The sequence below is a fragment of the Pinus tabuliformis genome, chromosome 1_1, assembly GCF_031772625.1.
Source record: "Pinus tabuliformis cultivar Carrire ecotype Pingquan chromosome 1_1, CPIR1, whole genome shotgun sequence".
NCBI classification, from domain to species: Eukaryota; Viridiplantae; Streptophyta; class Pinopsida; order Pinales; family Pinaceae; genus Pinus; species Pinus tabuliformis.
In genome coordinates, this window is record NC_142297.1 from 948,716,052 (window position 1) to 948,735,724 (window position 19,673).

Below are 19,673 nucleotides of genomic sequence, written 5' to 3' on the forward strand. Positions count from 1 at the left end.
TAAAAAATTGAGTTTTCGTCCTCACATTTACAACCAATGGAAAGGAATTATCACAAAGTTTATAATAGGTTGAAAGTGCAAAACGAAATCAATGATTATCATGACTGAGTATGTAAAACGAAATGAATGATATCATGGTTAAAAGTGAAAGATGAGAGGAGTGATATATTTATTGTATTACGTCTTGAAAATAGGGAAAATGATAATTTTACTACATAGCTAACCAAAGAATGAATCTACAACTAAGATAACAAATAATTGCATAGTGCAGAGAAGGAATTTGAACCCACTCAAAGCACAAGTTTGTAGTAAGATTGGAGCATAGGTTTGAGGTATATTAGAGAGTAGTTTATCACTTGATCAAAGAGATAATTTGAACTAATTTGGAGCATTAATTAACATCTGAATTGGAGCATGATTTTGGAGCAAAAGGAGTGTATTCGTGGTGGTCAAAGGAACTCAAAAATCAATTTCTACAACACAAGGATAGAGGTATGTAAAAACACCATCTTTAGGGAAACAAAAACATTTTTCTAAGCTAGAATTGTGTGCACATGAAGTTAAAAAACCAGTGTATACAAAACAACCATAAGTGAAGGAAATTATGAGTAGTAAATTTTTTTTTGCAGTGGCATTGCTTTGTTGGTAAAACCACTTAGGAAAATGACTTAAAAAGACCATAAGCTAAGTTTATTTTGAAGATAGATTTCAACTCAAAATTCTCTCTTAAAATTGATTTTTCCATGTATGAAAAAATAATTATATCCCTATGTATAGAGATATATTCAAAAATATGGAATCTTAAGGCATTCTACTAAGGAAATTTCATTTAGGGAAAAAATTTCCGATACACAAATTTAGCTTTCTTTCAAATCAAATATACTTTGAAAAAGCCTAAAAATTTGGATAAGACAAGAAAGTTACACATAAAATTTGTATAATCGAAAGGGAAACATTGGTCTTTTTCTTGAATTTTCATATATTATTTAGAATTCAAAATGTTCACTCAACATATAAAAAATTTCATATTGCTACTCTTCAAAAATTTCAGATCAAAGAATAGTGTATGTGTACATAGAGGAAGCGAGGAAAACACTATGGTTTGAGAATTCAAGTCTTTGTGATAGTTTGCTTGGATTTTGTCGATGGTGTTGGACCCGACAACATTCAGGGGATCTCCCCGATATGAAGTCCCAAATAGACCTCACACCATTTAGAGTAGGAGTCCCAACAGTGGGTGGTAATGTAATGCCTTGACTGTAGAAATGTGTAGAGGAAAGTATGATAACTTTGGGTGAGAGCAAGTGTGTGACCCCGCGGAGAGTCAAATGCGATGGATGAAGGTTCCAACACATGAAGGGAAAAGGAAGTGCGCCCCTTGGAACCTTGTAATAGTACACAACTTGAAAGGAACACACGAGCGAAATGACATCACAAGCTAAGATGTGGGATAGTCCACTAGTTAAAGTGATGAGTTAATCTAACAATACGCATCAACAAGATTTGTACAAATTGAAACAAAATAGTTCATAAGAATATGGGTAAGTTAAATAACATACGTTGCCAATACAAAAATAATAGTCCTACTATATTAACAACATATGCATGAAAGCGTGTTGGCTCTAATTTTATTATTATAAGTCAAAGTTCCATCCATACATACACCATTGATGACCACTAGCCCCAATAGTGGAACATTACAGTCAAGAACATCTACTCCTCCAAAGAAGTATACTCACTCTACGCTATGGAGAAGCCAAGGCTCTTCACGATACTCCCAAGCTCTTTCTAAGCCTAAACAAGTTAAACTGCCAACAACGATGAAGAGAAACAAGTGAAACAACACTCACACAAGCCAAACAACAAAAAGCGATAGAAAAAGTGGCAAAAGACAATAAAATAAAAACTCACCCAGAAAAGCGATGATGATCTCACTGAAGGCTCCTTGATCTCCTCGGGGATGCTAGAGCTTCAATTTCGAGTGTGCAAATGAGATTTAGAAGCACTGATTAAATAGATTTGGACAAATTAGGGTTTATGATGCGTATGCCTAAAATCAAGGAAAAAGCAACACTTGGCAGAAGTTTCTAAAAATAATGCAAGTGCCTCCTTCGGGATACTAAAAATATATCCCTATTTTTTAGGGATTATTTTTGTTTTTCGCCTTTTCCATGGAAACTTGCCATGTTCATTGCCAAGAAAGACAACACAGTTCCGGGAATTGGGCAACTTTTCGACTGAGTGCACTGCGCAATTTCTGATCTCAGTGAGGGTTGCGCAATTTCTGGGCTAAGTGCTAGGCTACCCCTCATGATTGCACATTTGCTGACCTCAAGGCTCACTGGTAGTCAGGAATACATAATTCCCAACAACAAGGCTAGTTGCCCTCAAGAATTGCACAATTTATGGGACAAGCCCATAACTGTTGTGGGACCAAGTTAAGAGATCATGTTGTGATTTACAAAATAAACTAAGTAAGGGAACACACAAAAAAATGAAAAGATAAATCTTAGTCAAAGCATGAATACGTAGATTAGTGCAAGATGAGCTGTTGTGGCTAAGAAGGAAGGCTCCAAAATCAAAGCATAGGCAAAATTTTGGAGGGTGGTTCTAGCTGCTACAACATTGGCGACACACTGGTAGAACTCTAGCTCTCTGTATGGACCTTGTCTCATGCAAATCAAGTCTAACTCTTCTAGAATTATTGTTCAGTTCCTTGATTATCATAGCCTCTTCACTCAGCTTGAGTTAAAGATGTAGTCCCTACCATTCTCTTTATCGACAACACACATACCAAGCCAAGTCAAACTCAACTGTTTCGATTGGGGATGAGGATTAAATATATGCACAAGTAAAATAGGATGTCAGATTTTTAGTTTCATCTCTGGTGTTTCTTCGCTGCCAGCAGGCCTAGACAGTACCCCGACGGAGTCACTTCAGGAACATACGCATTTATTTGCTCCCGGTGAGCCTGGATAGTACCCCGATGAAGTTACTTGCTTCACCTCTCTGTGTAGGAAGCCTTTCTCTTCTTTCGCCCTTTATTTCATTTTTCATTTTTTTCTTCTTTTTTTTGTTCAAAGAACTGTGCATAAGCACTTATTTATTTCATGAGGCAAAAGAGGGATCCAGACTTACTAAGTGCATAAGAGGTTGTTCCTTCAGAGAAGGATATATATATATATATATATATATATATATATATATATATATATATATATATATACCTATGACATACTTGTTAAGGTTTTCCCCCTCTCCTTACTCTACTTGACTTAGTTGACAAGGATTAACCAAAAATAGAAGGTTGATTAGAGTAGGCGGTACTAGTTAAAAGTGCAAGCATCGTGATTTCACCATGAGTCTCTCTGAAAGGAACATATCTTCCATGAGGGTATCATCGACTAAAAGAAATTCAAGATTCACATGAAGAGAGGGAATATATAGATAACCAAGTGTTGATATCAGTAAAATTTTCTCTTGGACTTCACCCTACTTGTCCAAGAAGCCAAACACGATTTCATACGAAAACTAACCTACAACAACAAAAGAATAAAAACAAAGGAAAGAAGTGGGATAAACCAAAACAAAGTAAAGCAAATCAAGATACAAACAAGAAAAGAAAAAAAACTACTCCTATTTCTAAGCTAAATAGAACATAGGCCAACTCAAGTTAAGTGATACTTCCAATGCAACCATCGATGCATTGGTTGGCCCATGTAGGCGAGAGCATGCATGTCAAGAATGATATAGAAGCAAACCAACAAAAAAGAAAGATAAGACAATACAAACTAGAACGCCTGAAGCTTTAATGAACCCGTATAAAAGTAAGAACGAAAAGAACATTAAAGGCATTCTACAGATATATCATGGTGTCATAACACATTGCGAGTGGAAGACAAGCATGTACACACTTTTGAAATTGAAAAACGAGAAAACATTAAGAAAGAAGAAAAGTTCTATTTTGCATCAGTGCTTGCTATGTACGACTCCTCCAATGATTGAGCAATAGGATTGTGTGATACACATAGAGCATGCGAAAATTGTAAGATAGATTGATTTTCAATGTGAACAATAGAGTGATGAGGAGCCTAGAGAGATTCAACACATTTCTGATCAGAAGTGGAACTGAAATCAAGGCTACGAGAACCTAACATAACCATAAACTTGTGTTGAAGTGTCTCGACAACTTGGGGAGGTTCCAATTCATCAGAAGTTGGATCATCGAAGACTAGTGGATTAGAAAGATTGATAATGAAAAAATCAGAATTGTGATTGGATGAATGAATGAAAAGATCGCAACAGCCATGGTCAGAAAGTTAAAGATCATGAACTGGGGCATCCTCATGATTTGAAAAATCGTAAAGAGGGGATGATGGAAAACGAGAAATTTGACCCTCTATGTTCCCGAAAAGGTAAGATGAGAGATTAGGAGGATTAGGGAAGACATATTTGTCCTCTCCACATTCAAATGAAAAGTTGGCATTCCACGTGTTTTGCGAATTACCGAAAGTAGAAGAATTCGAAAATAAAGTTTAACAAGATGAAATAGAAATGATAGAATTGTGGAAGATGTCAGGATAATGTAGAAGAGGTGCAGAGAGAAGGAGGTCATCCTTTAATGCATATTCTTGTTCATACTCTCACTCATACTTATAAAAAATGATGTTGCAAGTTGGTTGTTCAACACCATCTCCATCCAAAACTCGATTCTTGTGAACATCACAAGAGGGATCCAAGACAGGTGAACACAACACACCAAAATCTGAAGGATCAAAGAGATCAAAGGACAGAGGATGAGGAGATAGAACTTCAACACAACCATCAGAGTTACAGTTCAAATATACACAAAAATTCTAAGTAAGTGGGGTAGGAGGAGATGGTGGTAGATTGACATGTGGATTCCCAACTCCCCCCACCTCAACCTGCAGAGCTAGAGCTGTTTGATGAGAAGGGTTTAGTGGGTCACTTGTAAAAACAACCTTTTTTCAGTCTCAAATTTAGGAGCTTTAACATTGAGGTATGTTGGGAGAGGTTCGAAAGATTCTAACTCCTATGGATTTTTAGAAATGTGAACAAATTATTGAAATATTTCATTCAAAAATTTCTAGTTAACTTCATCTTCAAGAAATTCAAAACAGTAATAAACAAAACAGTCACGAAAATATTGAAGAGATTCGTCTGGTGTTTTTTGCAATTTTAAAATTTTGATATTAACGGCTTTATGATCATAAAGAATGAAAGCATGACATGATTCACCAACAAACTGTTTGAAAGAGTGTATAGAGGTTACATACAATGTGTGACACCATTTCTTTACACACCCTTCGAATGTGAGAGCAAACAACCCACATGCCACGTCCTTAGACTAGATGTCATGCCTGTCACAAAAGCTAAGAAAATAAATTATGTGCCTAAGAAAGGTTATTCCACCCTCGCCATTGAACTAAAATTTGGACAATTCATTTAAAATGCTCACCGATACTTTCAAATTTGCAAAGTTAGAAAAACATGCTAGGGTTATGATTTGGTGAGATGTCATCAAATGTGTGTAAAAATTCAAAACAATATTCAAGGGCTTAGCTTGTCATATATCCCTCCTTCTAGCGTGAAAAATGTTGACGGTGTTGGACCCACCAACATTCAGGGGATCTCCCCAATATGAAGTCCCAAGTAGACCTCACACTATTTGGAGTAGGAGTCCCAGCAGTGGGTGGTAATGTAATGCCTTGACCAGAGAAATGTGCGGAGGAAAGTATTATAACTTTCGGTGAGAGCAAGTATGTGACCCTACGGAGAGTCAAGTACGATGCATGAAGGTTCCAACACATGAAGGGAAAAGGAAGTGTGCCCCTTGGAAGCCTGTAATAGTACGCAACTTGAAAGGATCACAAGAGAGAAATGACATCACAAGCTAAGATGTAGAATAGTCCACAAGTTAAAGTGACGGGTTAATCCAACAACACACATTCAACAATATTCATACAAATGCAAACAAAATAGTTCATAAGCATATGTGTAAGTTAAATAACATACATTGTCAATACAACAAGAATAATCCTACTATATTAACAACATATGCATGAAAGCGTGCTAGCTCCGATTTTATTATTATAAGTGAAAGTCCCATCCATACATACACCATTGACGACCACTAGCGCCAATAGTGGAACATTACATTCAAGAAAACCTGCTCCTCCAAAGAAGTATACTCGCTCTATGCTATGGAGAAGCCAAGGCTCTTCATGATACTCCCAAGCTCTTTCTAAGCCTAAGCCTAGCCAAAATCTTGGATCCCAAGAGCCTATTACATGAGTTATGAGGTTCTATTTATAACAAGAGCGGGGTGACTCTTCAACTCCCCCTTGTTGACCTTTGGACTACCCTCATGACTCTTCAAATTCTTCACAAAATGAACATTACATTACATGGTGACTTTTCATATTCCAATATTGACACTTGGAATTTCACTTACAACATAATTACAAATAATATTACATTTTCCACATGTACCCATATAAGACAAAATAGGATAGGGAAAACCTAACAAGACACAACACTATGACTCTCGAGTTTGGGGGAATTCCAGATCGACAACCTCCACTTGCTGCTTCTCAGTCACATATTGGTGCCAATCTTGGTACTATATGATGATGTCCCCAAACTTCTTAATGATGTCTTGATGGAAGCAGACTCTAGCCTCCATGGCATCCGAGTACACTGTCTTGGAACTTGTGTCCAACTTATTTTGAAGCATGAGCAACATTGTTTTGACTTTGACATGACCACTAATGAAATTTTGCATGTTGTTTGTACTCAACTCCAAGTATTCCCTGGTGGCTTCCTATCTTAGCTGCTCCAAGTACTCTTCGACCTCCTACCAGACTTGGTTCTTGGGTTTAGCTTTAGTGAGGGATCTAATTGATGGGATCTGGTGTGTTCTCACCAAGACATCCAAACTACTATACAACTTCACATATGAGGCCTGTGTCCTGCCAATGAATGAGGTGAGCTGCCTATTGTTCTGAATCAACATTTGAACCTTTGCTTTCTCCAGTTCTTCCTGTGGATTCATTTTCTCCACTAAGTCAATCGGGGCCCCTTTGTACCGCATTATCCATCTTGTACATAGGCGATGACAACGTGTATTTTTTTGAGAGTTTTAACAAACTCTTTGCTCCGCTGTTGTAGGTCGTAGAAACAGAAAATTGTTTTATGCACAGTGAGAAATTCGTCATAGAGATTTTGCATGGTTTCTCCAAGTGTTGATACTTCAACAAATATCATTGCTATTATCTCCTCCAACGCGGAAATTTCATTTGCACTGCTTCTCGGAGTTTTTCTACCTCTTTCCTTGTAGCTTGCAAGTTCTTTTCCAGTTGCTCATTTTCAACCGTCAGATACTGAATATTTGAACTTGTTGCTCTTGCATAGGCCAAGCTGGCTTCAGCAATGGCAGTTGGATGCTCCCTGGTCCGACACTATCACCCTTTCCTTAATGAATGTAGGTGATGCGTGATCATCCGGAAAGTGCTTCCTCCGTGCTAATACAATCCTCTTCTGGAACTCATCGAATGATAGATTGTACACATCCATGACCGGATCATCACCAAGGAGAACGACATTTCCTTGCTCAGTCAGGGATAACTCTGCTACTGGAGGTGGTGGATACTGAGAGATGACCTATGGTGTGCTCAAAATTAGGTCAATATCTTCATGTTGTGGCTCTTGTTCCAACTCCATGTCTGTCACTTCCATCAATTGCTCAATTTGTTGAGCAAGCTCCCGATCTTGCATATATTCACCTTCGTCCTCAACTACTAGTTTTTCTATCTCTTCAACTTGTATCAGTGTTGTTTCCTCTGTCATCTCGCCTTGCCTTTTCTCTTCTTCCTACTTCTTCTGCTCTTCTCATTCTCTCCTCGTTAACTCCTATTCTTCCTTCATCTTCTTATTCGTCTCTTGCAGCTTCAATTCTACTTCCTGCAACCTCTGCTTTTCTCTCTTCCTCTGCTTTACTCTCTTTATCCATTGCTACCTCTTTGCTTCCAATGCCAAAACTTCCTTCGTGATAATAGGATTTGCCTTCATTTTGTAGCTTTGTTCTCCCTCTGGACTGTTAGCAATCTTCCTCTTTCGCTTGTCCTGCATCAGATCGTTGCCTTCTGTTGTTGTTGTTGTTGCTTCCAGAACTGCTATTATCTGTGGAGAAGTACTCAAATTCCTTTCTATATTGACTAGCTCATTGAGTCTAGAGGCATTGTAGCAGTACCTCCAAGGATCCTCCTTTGGTGATAAAATGCCCCGCAGATCGACGGAAAGTAAACTCTCGTATAATATTCCTTGCAAAAACTGTGGGGTTCATACGGATTAAATTCCTTGGTGCCGAACTTGAATTTCACTATGTCATTAGCCTCAACATTTGCAACATTCAAGTTCTTAATCTCATATAATCCGATCCATGAAGGAAGAGTGGGCCATGGTGCTTTCTTCTTCTTATGTAGTGCTACTGACAACCCCGTAGCGAGGTGGTACGATACCTCTTGCATGATCAATTTGATAGTGGCATACCTTGGTAAAACACGCAGAGGCTTCTCTCCGCCAAACATTGATAAAGGTGCCATCGGGTGAAGCATACCAATCTGAAATGTCTACTATCGACTCCATTGCCTCTTAGGACATGCAAGGTGGATCTTGTTCAAATATAAGCTTGTATAGTAGGATGATAAAGTGGTCAATTAGTCGTGCCATAACTCCTCGATAACTGCAGTCGGAAAGCAACTTGCAATAGATGTTCATGACAATCTCTCATGGTGTCCATGTCTAGTTCATGCTAGGGAATTGCTGTTGCGAACATATTGCATCCAGTAAGTATATAAACATATAACCTTGATCGCTCATCCTTGGGTGGAGTCCGAGACATAAATACATGGGAATTCAATTGTTGAGCCAACAGATCTGACCAGTTGAATGGCCTCCCATCACTTACCAACTGGTCCAGTAAGAATGCCCACCCTTTAGGAAAGGTTTATGTGCTCTCTTGACCATATATTCTGTAAGCAAAGATAATGAAGAACTGGTGAGCCTTATTGAGGTACTTTATCTTGAAAACATGGGTGGGTGTCTGCCGAAACTTCGATGGCTCTTTCGTCCAGTGCTTGACAATGTCTCTTGTGTTCACGTAGCTGTGAGTGGTGATGAGCCTCAGTATTGCAGCAAGGATGCTGCAACTCCTAGGGCTACCAACATTCTACTCATGTCACTTCTCAACTGGGGTGCTACACCACTAGGGTTTCAGATTAGTCTTCTATTGACTAGAAGGAATTTGATCATTTACAGTGAATGTAAAGATAGTTCTAATGTAGGAAAGTAAATGCTTTCCTATTTAGGAAATGAAAGTTGTTGAATGATAAATGCTATCAAATGCCATAAATCATCTAGCTAGGAAATAACATAAATTACTTGTAGAAAAGAATTGGGCTAACTATGAAATTAATCATGTTAAGATTGGCAACTAGGGCCAAACTCCATGTGGGTCATCTTATTAATGGAAGATGATATTTTTCTTGGATCCCTCTCATTGAGAGGTGTAGGATTGATCTAAATATCATCTGATTTTGATAAGTATTCATGGAGTTATGAATTTATTTGTGTTATGGGACAATTTGTCAAGGTCGGCCAAGAACCAAATAAACCCAACTTGTGCTCAACGTTTTAGTATAAATAGAGGTGGCCTTCAAGTCATTTCAACACACTTGGGATCTCTTCCTCTCTACTTGTATTTGGGTTTTAGTAGGAAGAGAGATCCTAAGGGATAACACTACCCTAATCTAGAGGGCAGAAGTCGGAACTGCCGGGAAAGCTGACATAGAGGGCAGAAGCCGGAACTGCCAGGAACAGCCGGAACTGCCGGGAACACCTAGAACTGTCGAGAATTGTCAGAACTGCCAAAACTACCAGGAAAGATGATGCAGAGGGCAGAATCCAGAATTGCTGGGAACTGCCAGGAATAACCGGAATTGCCGGGAATCGCTGGAACAACCGAAATTGCCGGGAATTGTCGGAATTGTCGGGAACAGTCGGAACTGTTGGGAACTGTCGGAACTGCCGTAAATTCCAGGAAAGATGACACATAGGGTAGAAGCTGGAATTGTCGGGAACAATCGGAACTGTTGGAATAACCGGGAAAGTTGACGCAAAGGGCAGAAGCCAGAACTGCCAGGAATAGCCAAAATTGCTGGAACTGTCGGGAAAGCTAACGCAGAGGGCAGAAAAGGCTGATGCAGTCCCTAGAGGTTGACACTGGGGTTTTTCGTGGGGAATATTGGAGCTGAGGAGCTGCTGGAGTTTTTATCCGGGGTTTCAGCTAGAGCATCTGTCTTCGAAGGAGAGAAACATGCAAGGCACAACTAACTAACATTGGGATAGCTGTATGGTACTTAGCAACAAGTACACCAAGCATGTAATGTTACAACAAGCATGCAAGGGACATCAAGCTAATATTGGGACAACAACATGATACTTAGTGCAATAAGCATGTATTGGTACAACTAGCATGTAAGGGACAACTAGCATGCAACATCACGCATGCTAAGGACAACAAGAATTCTAAGAACAACAAGCATGCTAGGGACAACAAGCAAGCAAGGGTAAAAAAGCAAGCAAGGTGCATCCAGCACATAGGTCAGTATGGCAACATGGTGCAACAATGGCACATAATACAATACAGTGACAGGTACAATCATGATTAATGAAGCGTGATGAGATGCAACATAGTGATGATGGGTGCAGCACGGTGCAGGGCGATGAGGTGCAGCATGATGATGAAATGCATCACAATGATAGGTGAAGGAGTCACCTTAGAGAATCAGTTGAAGCACCATGTCTTCAACTGATCTCATGTATCATCTTCTTAGATATGATCTACGCTCTTATCTAGATAAGTCAAAGTGTTGACTTCTGTTGTAAACATACTATCTCTCTCTCTCTGTGCTGAACTATTGAAGAACATATAAGAAGAATTATCAAGGGTTTCCCCACATTGGGGTTTGTCCTTGGTTAGCGCCACATCTTGTGTCCTCTTGTCTTGGTTTGTCTTATGCGATTTATGTTTATGTTCTATCTGCGGTTACTTTAATGCTGATGTGATTTCTAATCTGGAAAAGATATTGAGCTAACTGTGAAAATTGAAATAAATTTCTCTAAGCATAGAACATACCTAAAATTATCATGGTATCAAAGTTGAGGTGAAGACAATGCCCAAGCAAGAGTGAAAGAGCAATCACCGAAGACATTTGGGAAAGGACAAAAGGATCAGTGGATTCCTCATCCCTCTTCAAATTCACCAAGGGTGAAGTCGAAGCATAGAGTATTATCAGAATGGCGCAGTGGAAGTTTCTGATGGCCTACCTAAAGGTCACTTCATTGGGAAGTCCGGATCTAAGGGTGGAAGTAAAGGTAGATGCCTTGGTTGCAATAAGTTTAGCCATTATGCGAAGGAGTGTCCGAATGGCAAAGACACATCCCTTGATGAAGATAACAATCATTCCAGGGACATCTTCAATGATCAAAGGAATGACAAGTAATGCAGGTCATCAAGGAAATGGCCAACTCTTCAAAGAAAGCAAGGAACCCCAGGTATGAAGAATCAGATGCTGTTTTTGATAAGATAAAGAAGCATTATCTTTTATTGGCCCTCTCCTTCAGTTTCTTTGGGAATCTAGCTTATTGATTGTAGTGCTTCAAGGCACTTCATCGGATAGAAGGGTGCACTCTCTAATTTGGTAGAGATGGAAACAATTGTGGGATTATATTTGGAGCAGATGCCACCTATCCCAGAAAGGGTGTAGGGAATGTTACCCCTCAATTGAATGAGGGTAACTCTATTCATTTATAGAATCTCTTTTATGTACCTAATCACAAGAAGAACCTGGTGTCCATTTCGGCAATGGAAGTGAAAGGTTACAGGGTGGCGCTCATCGATGGAAAGGTACGTGTTTGAAAATAGAATTTTCAAATATGTTTTTGAGTTCTGGGTTCTATCAAGTTGCAACAAGTCCACTGGGGACCATGTCCATTGACACAAATTACCGGAGGTGTGTGAGTCAGATGGTGACAGGGATGCCTGAATTCAAAAAAAGAGAGAGCATGAAAGTACATGTTTGAGATGTACCAAAGGAAAATCTTACAAGGGGACCATTCCCCTCATGTAGCAGGTCCACAGGTTTGGAACAACCCGAGGGGTTTGAGATTCATGATCATGAATCTCACGTATGCAGGTGGAAGAAATCCCTCTATGGCTTGAAGCAAAACTCCCCGGGCATAGTATGAGAGGATTGATAGCTATCAGATGAAGCCGAGATTCACTAAGAGTGAAGCCTATCCAAACCATTGTTCGAAGGTTGTGGAAGATAGACCTCTCATACTAGCACCTTCCAAGGACAACCTATTTCAAACAGGTGCAGACCCTCTCACTTGCAGAAGTAAGAGGGAGTTGGATTCCAGATGTGGAATGGTAAACTGCAAGCCCGTGACTACCTCGAGGATCTTAACTTTCAGAAGTTATATGGTGATGATGCTGGAACAGATTTGGGAAATGCCTCTGAGTTTCATAAACTCATTTGCATTGATGTTCTTGGTGAACTTTCGTCCGGAAATATGTTTTGCAGTTAGCATGGTGAGCTCATATTTGGTTGATCTTCACTGGATTGGTGCCAAGAATCTTCTGAGATATCTTCGAGGCACAATCTCTCATGGATTGAGATACACTACCGGAAATATGAAGCTACATGATTATTCAAATGCTGACTGGGCATGCAGTGTGGAGGATCACTAGAGCACTTCTCAGTGCTGGTTCTCTTTGGGTTCTGCTTCGATATCATGGATGAGCAGGAAGCAGAAGTCGGTTGCTATAAGCAACGCCGAGACTGAATACATAGCTACGAGTATGATCTCGTGTGAAGCTACCTGGTTGTGGAAGCTCTTCAGTGAGTTGTTTGTACACATGATGAATACCATTGTGATTCTTTGTGACAACTAGGGGGGATTCAATTATTGAGGAATCATGTATTAGATGATAGCTCCAATAGATAGACATTAGATACTGCCTTATCTGGGATATGGTAAGTCGATGAGCGAGGAGGCTCCATCGCATTGAGACTGATGTACAAGTCGCAGATATTTTGTCAAAGACCCGAGGAAAGGTCAAATCTGTGACTTTCCTAAACGACTTGGAGTTGTTGAGAGACCTTCTTATAAGGGTCCTGCATGTTGCATGCATTGAGCTATGGGAGCTCTAGGGGGCTTGGGGTACTTATTGGAGCAACATACAACCACAGGGCGACTCACCCTCCCCTGGTGGTGTGCTATGTACAGGATGACAGGTTCAACCTTCCCCTGTGATACCCCGTGGTGATTGTGGAACATGATGATTAGTTCTCTTGTGGGCTGGGATGATTAGTTCTTTCGTGGCAACTAAGTAAGAAGATGATTAGTTGTCTTGTGGGCCAAGATGATTAGTTCTTCCGTGGCAACTGTGAAATAGGATGATTAGTTCTCCTGTGGGCCAGGATGATTAGTTCTCCCGTGGCGACTGTGGGGCAGGATGATTCATTCTCTTGTGGACAAGATGATTAGTTCTCTTGTTGATGCATCCTACCCATGCAGTCTGGGACTCATGGGAAGTACCTCTCATCTGATCAATGAGTAGGGAAATGGGGTTAGGAACCATAGTAGTACTATCGATGGACGCATCGTTGTATCTACCGTTAGAAAAACATGCCAGGGTTATGATTTGGAGCAGTGAGACTTCATCATGTATTGAATGATGAGCATTCGATCCACGTTTATAAAATTGAAATACAAAATTTTGAGACTACCATTCTCATAATGGAGGATATATTGCGAGAAGGGTGTCACCAACCTGTACGTTAAAAAAATAGAAAGGTATCAGTGAAAATCGTGTTGTTAGTCATCAATTTTGTAGCCATATCACAAACTGGGATGGAGCATACCATATATGACATAACTATATAACAAAACTAATTATTATTCACGGTCATTGCTGTTATGATATGTTATAAATTACAGGGAGGTATACACTTACATAAATGGTGGGGACAGGGCCATGAAGGTCTTGGGAAATCACGGGGTATCCTCATGACAACAAACAATGGCTTGAGTATTCATGAGCCAAGGCACCTGGAAATTGATGTCCAGAACCTCCTGCATTAACTATTCAACCCGATTTGTGGTGATTTACAATCATGGAAGTTATCATGATTTTCCAAGTATTCTAACGAGTCGATGATTTTGACTTTATTTTTCGAGAGTGTTTTTTTGTTTTTTGTTTTTTGTTTTTTTTTTTGCCGAAGATCACACTTTGACTCCCCTTTGGATCCATCTCTATCTCCATTTGGTTCATTGAAGAGGAAAATTATCAATGATTGAGATTTTCACATGACGACAAAGTTAGTAATCATTTTAGAGAGGAGTTGCTTATGTTGTGTGGTGCTTTCAACTTAATTATCTACAATGGTTTAGATAGATGGAAAAAGTATGGGAACTTCATTTGCAACACATACAATGGGGTAAGTGTCGTTCACTATGTTATTTGTTCATAAAGCTTAATAGAAAGGATATATGACGTTAAGATTGAAGAGCATATTTGGGACTTAAAATCAAATCATAACCTAATTTATATAAAGCTATCTTGGTTAGAAGAAAGAGAACATAGGAGGAAAACCCAATGTTCTCGATAATCGACATCAAGGGGAAAACTTTTTTTAACACAAGAAAATTGCACTATCTTCAGAACAATGCTGGAGAGATCAATTCATAAGGAGAAAACTGGTCACCAAAGCTTGAACAATCATGAGTTAACGAATATAATTTAGGGCGCATTTGAGAAATGCAAAAGAGCAAAAAATAGGAAATCATAATCAAATTGTTTCTTGTGAATTCTTGGTTTAATGAGGAATGCAAAATGGCAAGAACCTTGAAAAAGACAGACGAGGAGAAGATGAATGTAAAGTTATATAAACAGATTTTAAAAAGGAAAAAAGACGAGTTCATGCAAACAAGGCGAGAAGAGTTAATATATCTAGGCAAGAATAACCCAAATTTTTTCTGGCAGGAATTTCAACCAAGGAAGAAGAAAATTGAAAACAAAATTACAGCCAATCAGTGGTTTGACTATGCAAGACAACTCTATGAAAAAGAATTAGAGGTTGAGCCTCCTCCCAGGATCAACACAACTACAAAGCTTTTCACATTATAGGAGGTGGAGGTAGGAATTAAAATTTTGAAAACATGGAAGGAAAAGGACTTGGTTGAACTTCAAGAAGAATATCTAAAGTGGGGAATGAACATTTTAGCACCACACATCATGGAAATATTCAACAAGGATTCCCAAGAGATTGGGCAACTAGTCTAGCAATACCCCTTTTTAAAAGTGGAGACATTAATAATCCTTTCAACTATAGAACCATGATGATCAATCCTTTGTTTGCAAAGATTTTTAGCGACATGGTAGAAAATAGAATCAGTAAGTGGGCATAAGTAAAAGAAAAAAGGGAAAAAGGGCAAGCAGGTTTCAGGCCGAAGCATTCTATAGTAGTCCATGGTATCACGCCGAGACACATTACTGAAAAGGTTTTGGGGAACAAAGAGGAAGAATTTTGCTGCTTTGTTGACTTCAAAAAGGAATTTGACATGGTCCCTCGAGATAAGTTGTGGCGTAGAATGGAAGAAATTGAAATTCCTTTGCAATATAGAGCTGCTGTCCATAGGCTTTATGAAGAGGTGAAAGTCAAAATTAGAACTTCAACAAAAATTTCAGAAAGTTTTAGAAGTGACATAAGAGTCAAGCAAGGTTTCCCTTTATCCCCTACCATTTTTGGTTTATATATTGACAAATTGGAAGAGTGGCTAAATCTGCAAGGTGGGGATGGTGTTCAGTTGGGGGAGTTTGTGATAAAGCTTCTTTTATATGCTAATGATCTTGTATTGATTGTTAAATCAACCCATGGATTGCAGATGCATTTATATGCCCTTGACAATTTTTGTAAAGCAGTGGGGATGCAAGCCAATACCCATAAGACAAAAATAATGATTTTCTCTAATAAAAGGAAGCAAAGCCAACCTACATTTTTATTTGAATGCAACATTCTTGAAGAAGTAAATGAATACAAGTACCCTGGGATCAATTTCAACAACAAGCTTAATTGGGAGGACTGCAGAAAGAAGAGAATTTTAGGAGGGTGGAAAGCATTATATGCACTTCAAAACATATGTAGAGAGGCAAAGTTATGGGATTGGAAAATGATTAAAGTGCTTTTTGGACTCCTAGTTTGTCCAGTGATATTATATGGGTGTGAATTGTGGGCTAGTAGCATCCTTGTTTCAAAATGGAAACAAATTGAGAAAATCCAAAAACATTTGATCATGAGCAAGTTCAAAATAAAAAGTTGGGTTCCTTATGAGATAATGTTGAATGAAACGAGAGTATCTCCCATTGAAGCAATTGCTATGGTGTGTCTTATAAGGTATCTAAAAATAATTGAGCAAATGGGAGTAGGTAGATGACCGAAAGTTATCTTCAATGAAGGTATGAGTGAAAGATATAAATCATGGGTGAGACAAAACAACAAATGGATGCAAAAATGGAATATTTACCTCCATGCATGTCCCACAGATAGCAAGGAGTTAAATTTTTTGTTATGGAGAAGTTCCGTAAGCATATATGGGGAAAAGATTTGGGTAGAAAGAAGAAGTACTATGTTCATGAATTCAACCCCACTTGTGATCTCCAACAAAAAGAGTACATTGGAGTCAACATTCTGTGGAGAGCAAAGATTCTTATTGCTCAATTAAGAACTAACTCACATCAACTTCAGTGTGAAATGAGACGGTGGAAGAAACCTAAAGAAGCTTGGGAAGAACGAGTGTGTACTTTTTTGCACTTATGGGGTAGTTCAATCAGAAAAGAATTTCATTTTGGAATGTGATGCTTCCACATAAATCAGGGACAATTATGGCAGTATGTTAGCATCAATTCCTTGGCATTGTATTTTTAGTGAAGGGACTGTTAGAAACTTGGGTCAGCTCATCATCAGTTTGAGTAAGAGAAGGATTGAATTGCAAAAGGAAAAAAAACACAGAGGTTGGTAGTCCCATAGACTATTTTTAGTCTCGTGAACGTTAAAATATCATTCATTCATTTATTCTCCACCCTCATTAATGCACACAAATCTTAATGCCAAGACTGGAATTTCCAAATTTGAACTTCGATCCACGTTCAGATCCATTTCTCCTCCTCCCTTGTTTCAATGACCAAACTCCTCCCCTATTTCGATGACCAAAGAAACCTGCACGACAAATTTTCCATTGTTGACTTTTGGAGCATCTGCAACTAGATGCACCTATAAGCAGAGGAGTAAATGTCAACACAATTGCGAACAACGATAAGTTTTGTTTGAGGAATTATTTGTGAATGGTTTGTTATCCCTCTTTTTCTCCTTTTGTAAGGACTTTCCGTTCCGTTCTTCAGTTTAATGCAAGCTAGTTCTTACATTTCACACTTAAGTTTCCAACAAATTTACATGAATGGCTTTGACATTCTATTTCAAAAGTTTTATTCCTCAAATATTCACAAATTTTCAACATACAATGTTTTTGAAGTCTTAGAAATCCTATAGTTATTTTACATTATGGACTTAAGTTTTGATGAAAACATTTCATAGAAGCTAAACATTTGTAATTCTGGACTTAGGTTTTGATGAAAACATTTCATAAAAGCTTAACATAAATGCAAATCTTATAGTTAAAATTATGGACTTAGGTTTTGATGAAAACATTTCATAGAATTTTAACATAAATCCGATTCATAATAGTTTATTGGTAATTTCTTGCTAGTTCACCCGTTTGGCAACTCGCTAGGTCACTATCGCAGAAACTCATTGGGTCTCCATTGCATCAACTAGATGGTTCACCATTGCGGCAACTCGCTGGGTGACTGCTACGACAAATCGCTGGGTGATTTTTGTTGACAAAATGTCTCAGTCAATAGTTGCAGATATGGCATCATCAAGATTCACACCTCATTGGATTTTGGGAATAAATTGCTTTCAGGGCTAATGCTTTTGGTTTGCTAAAAATTTGGTCAAATATTGTTCGAATTGCAAATTTGTGTTATTTATATGGTATAATCTGAGTACTCTAGGGTTTTTTAAGAGTTAGGATTTTTTAAGAGCCAGGAATTCATTTGTAAATTCAAAAGTGCAATTTAAATAACAAAATATTGTGATTTCACCATCAATTGTAAAGCCAAAAATATGGCTAGAAATTGTTGGAATTATAGATTTGAGTGTCTTGTGGTTTTTTCAGGGTTCTGAATCCATTTAAGTAACAAAAAAATTGAGATTTCACCAAAATTTTTATAGCTGGATTGTAATGATGATTGCTCGAACAATGCAAAGAGTTATATAACCTGATGTCACTATTGTGACAATTCGTTGATGAGCTACGTTGACAAAATGTCTCAATCAATAGTTGCAGATGTAACATCATCAAGATTCACACCTCATTGGATTTTGGGAATAAATTGCTTTCAGGGCTAGTGCTTTTGGTTTGCTAAAAATTTGGTAAAAAATTGTTTGAATTGCAAATTTATGTTATTGAGATGGTATAATCTGAGTGTTATAGGGTTTTTTAAGAGCTAAGAATTCATTTGTAAATTCAAAAGTGTAATTTAAATAACAAAATATTGTGATTTAACCATCAATTATAAAGCTAGAAATCTCACGAGAAATTGTTGGAATTATAGATTCAATTTTTGAGATTGTATAATTTGAGTGTTGTTAGTGTCGGTATCTTCATCCCTCTGTCAGAGATCAAATTCTCTTGTTGCATTGCATATTAGGTGTCTCGCTCAATCAACTGCATTCCATTAGAAGCATGGATCATGTGACAGTAGTGGCTTGTTGCACATTTTCCCTCATGTCCTTTACTTGCTGGCCTATTTCCATTCATCAAGATCATCTGCAGTCACTTTTTGTCTTTAAATTTGCAAGAGTCTTTTCTAGGGTTTCAGTTTCATTAGGTCTAGGGTTTCATAAAAAAGCTCTTCAAAATGTCCAATAACGATCAACAAAAGCATGAGGAGGTTGAAAAAAGTTCCAGTACCAATAAATTTCATAATCACTTGCTCAGAAATGTATTTTTCCTCAAAACCCTATTTTGAGGAAAAACAGAGTATTTTAGGTTTTTATTGTATAAATTGGTGTAATTTCAGTTCTCTCATATGTAAAAACTTCAGTGGCAACCTTGGTCACCTTGCCAAATTTTTAGCTGCTCCATCCCCTGCAAGGCAAACAAAAAATCAAGTCATTCAATTCATTAAAGGCACAAATAAAGTAAACTGCCCAAAAAACAGAGTTGAAAAAGTAAGTCACAATGCAAACATTACAAAAATGGGTTTTATGAATGAAAAATCAAAAGCTCTTGTATATAAATAATTTTTCATGATTCAAAAAAGCTCATTTGCATTCAAAGAAGAAAGATTGAGCAAGAGAAGGCTGTGTTGAACAAAGGGAGAAAAATTGCAGCAAGACTGTGCAAGTTCGTGAGCACGACGCATTGGGTGAGAGGCGCGGCACACAGAGAAGGTGCGGCGC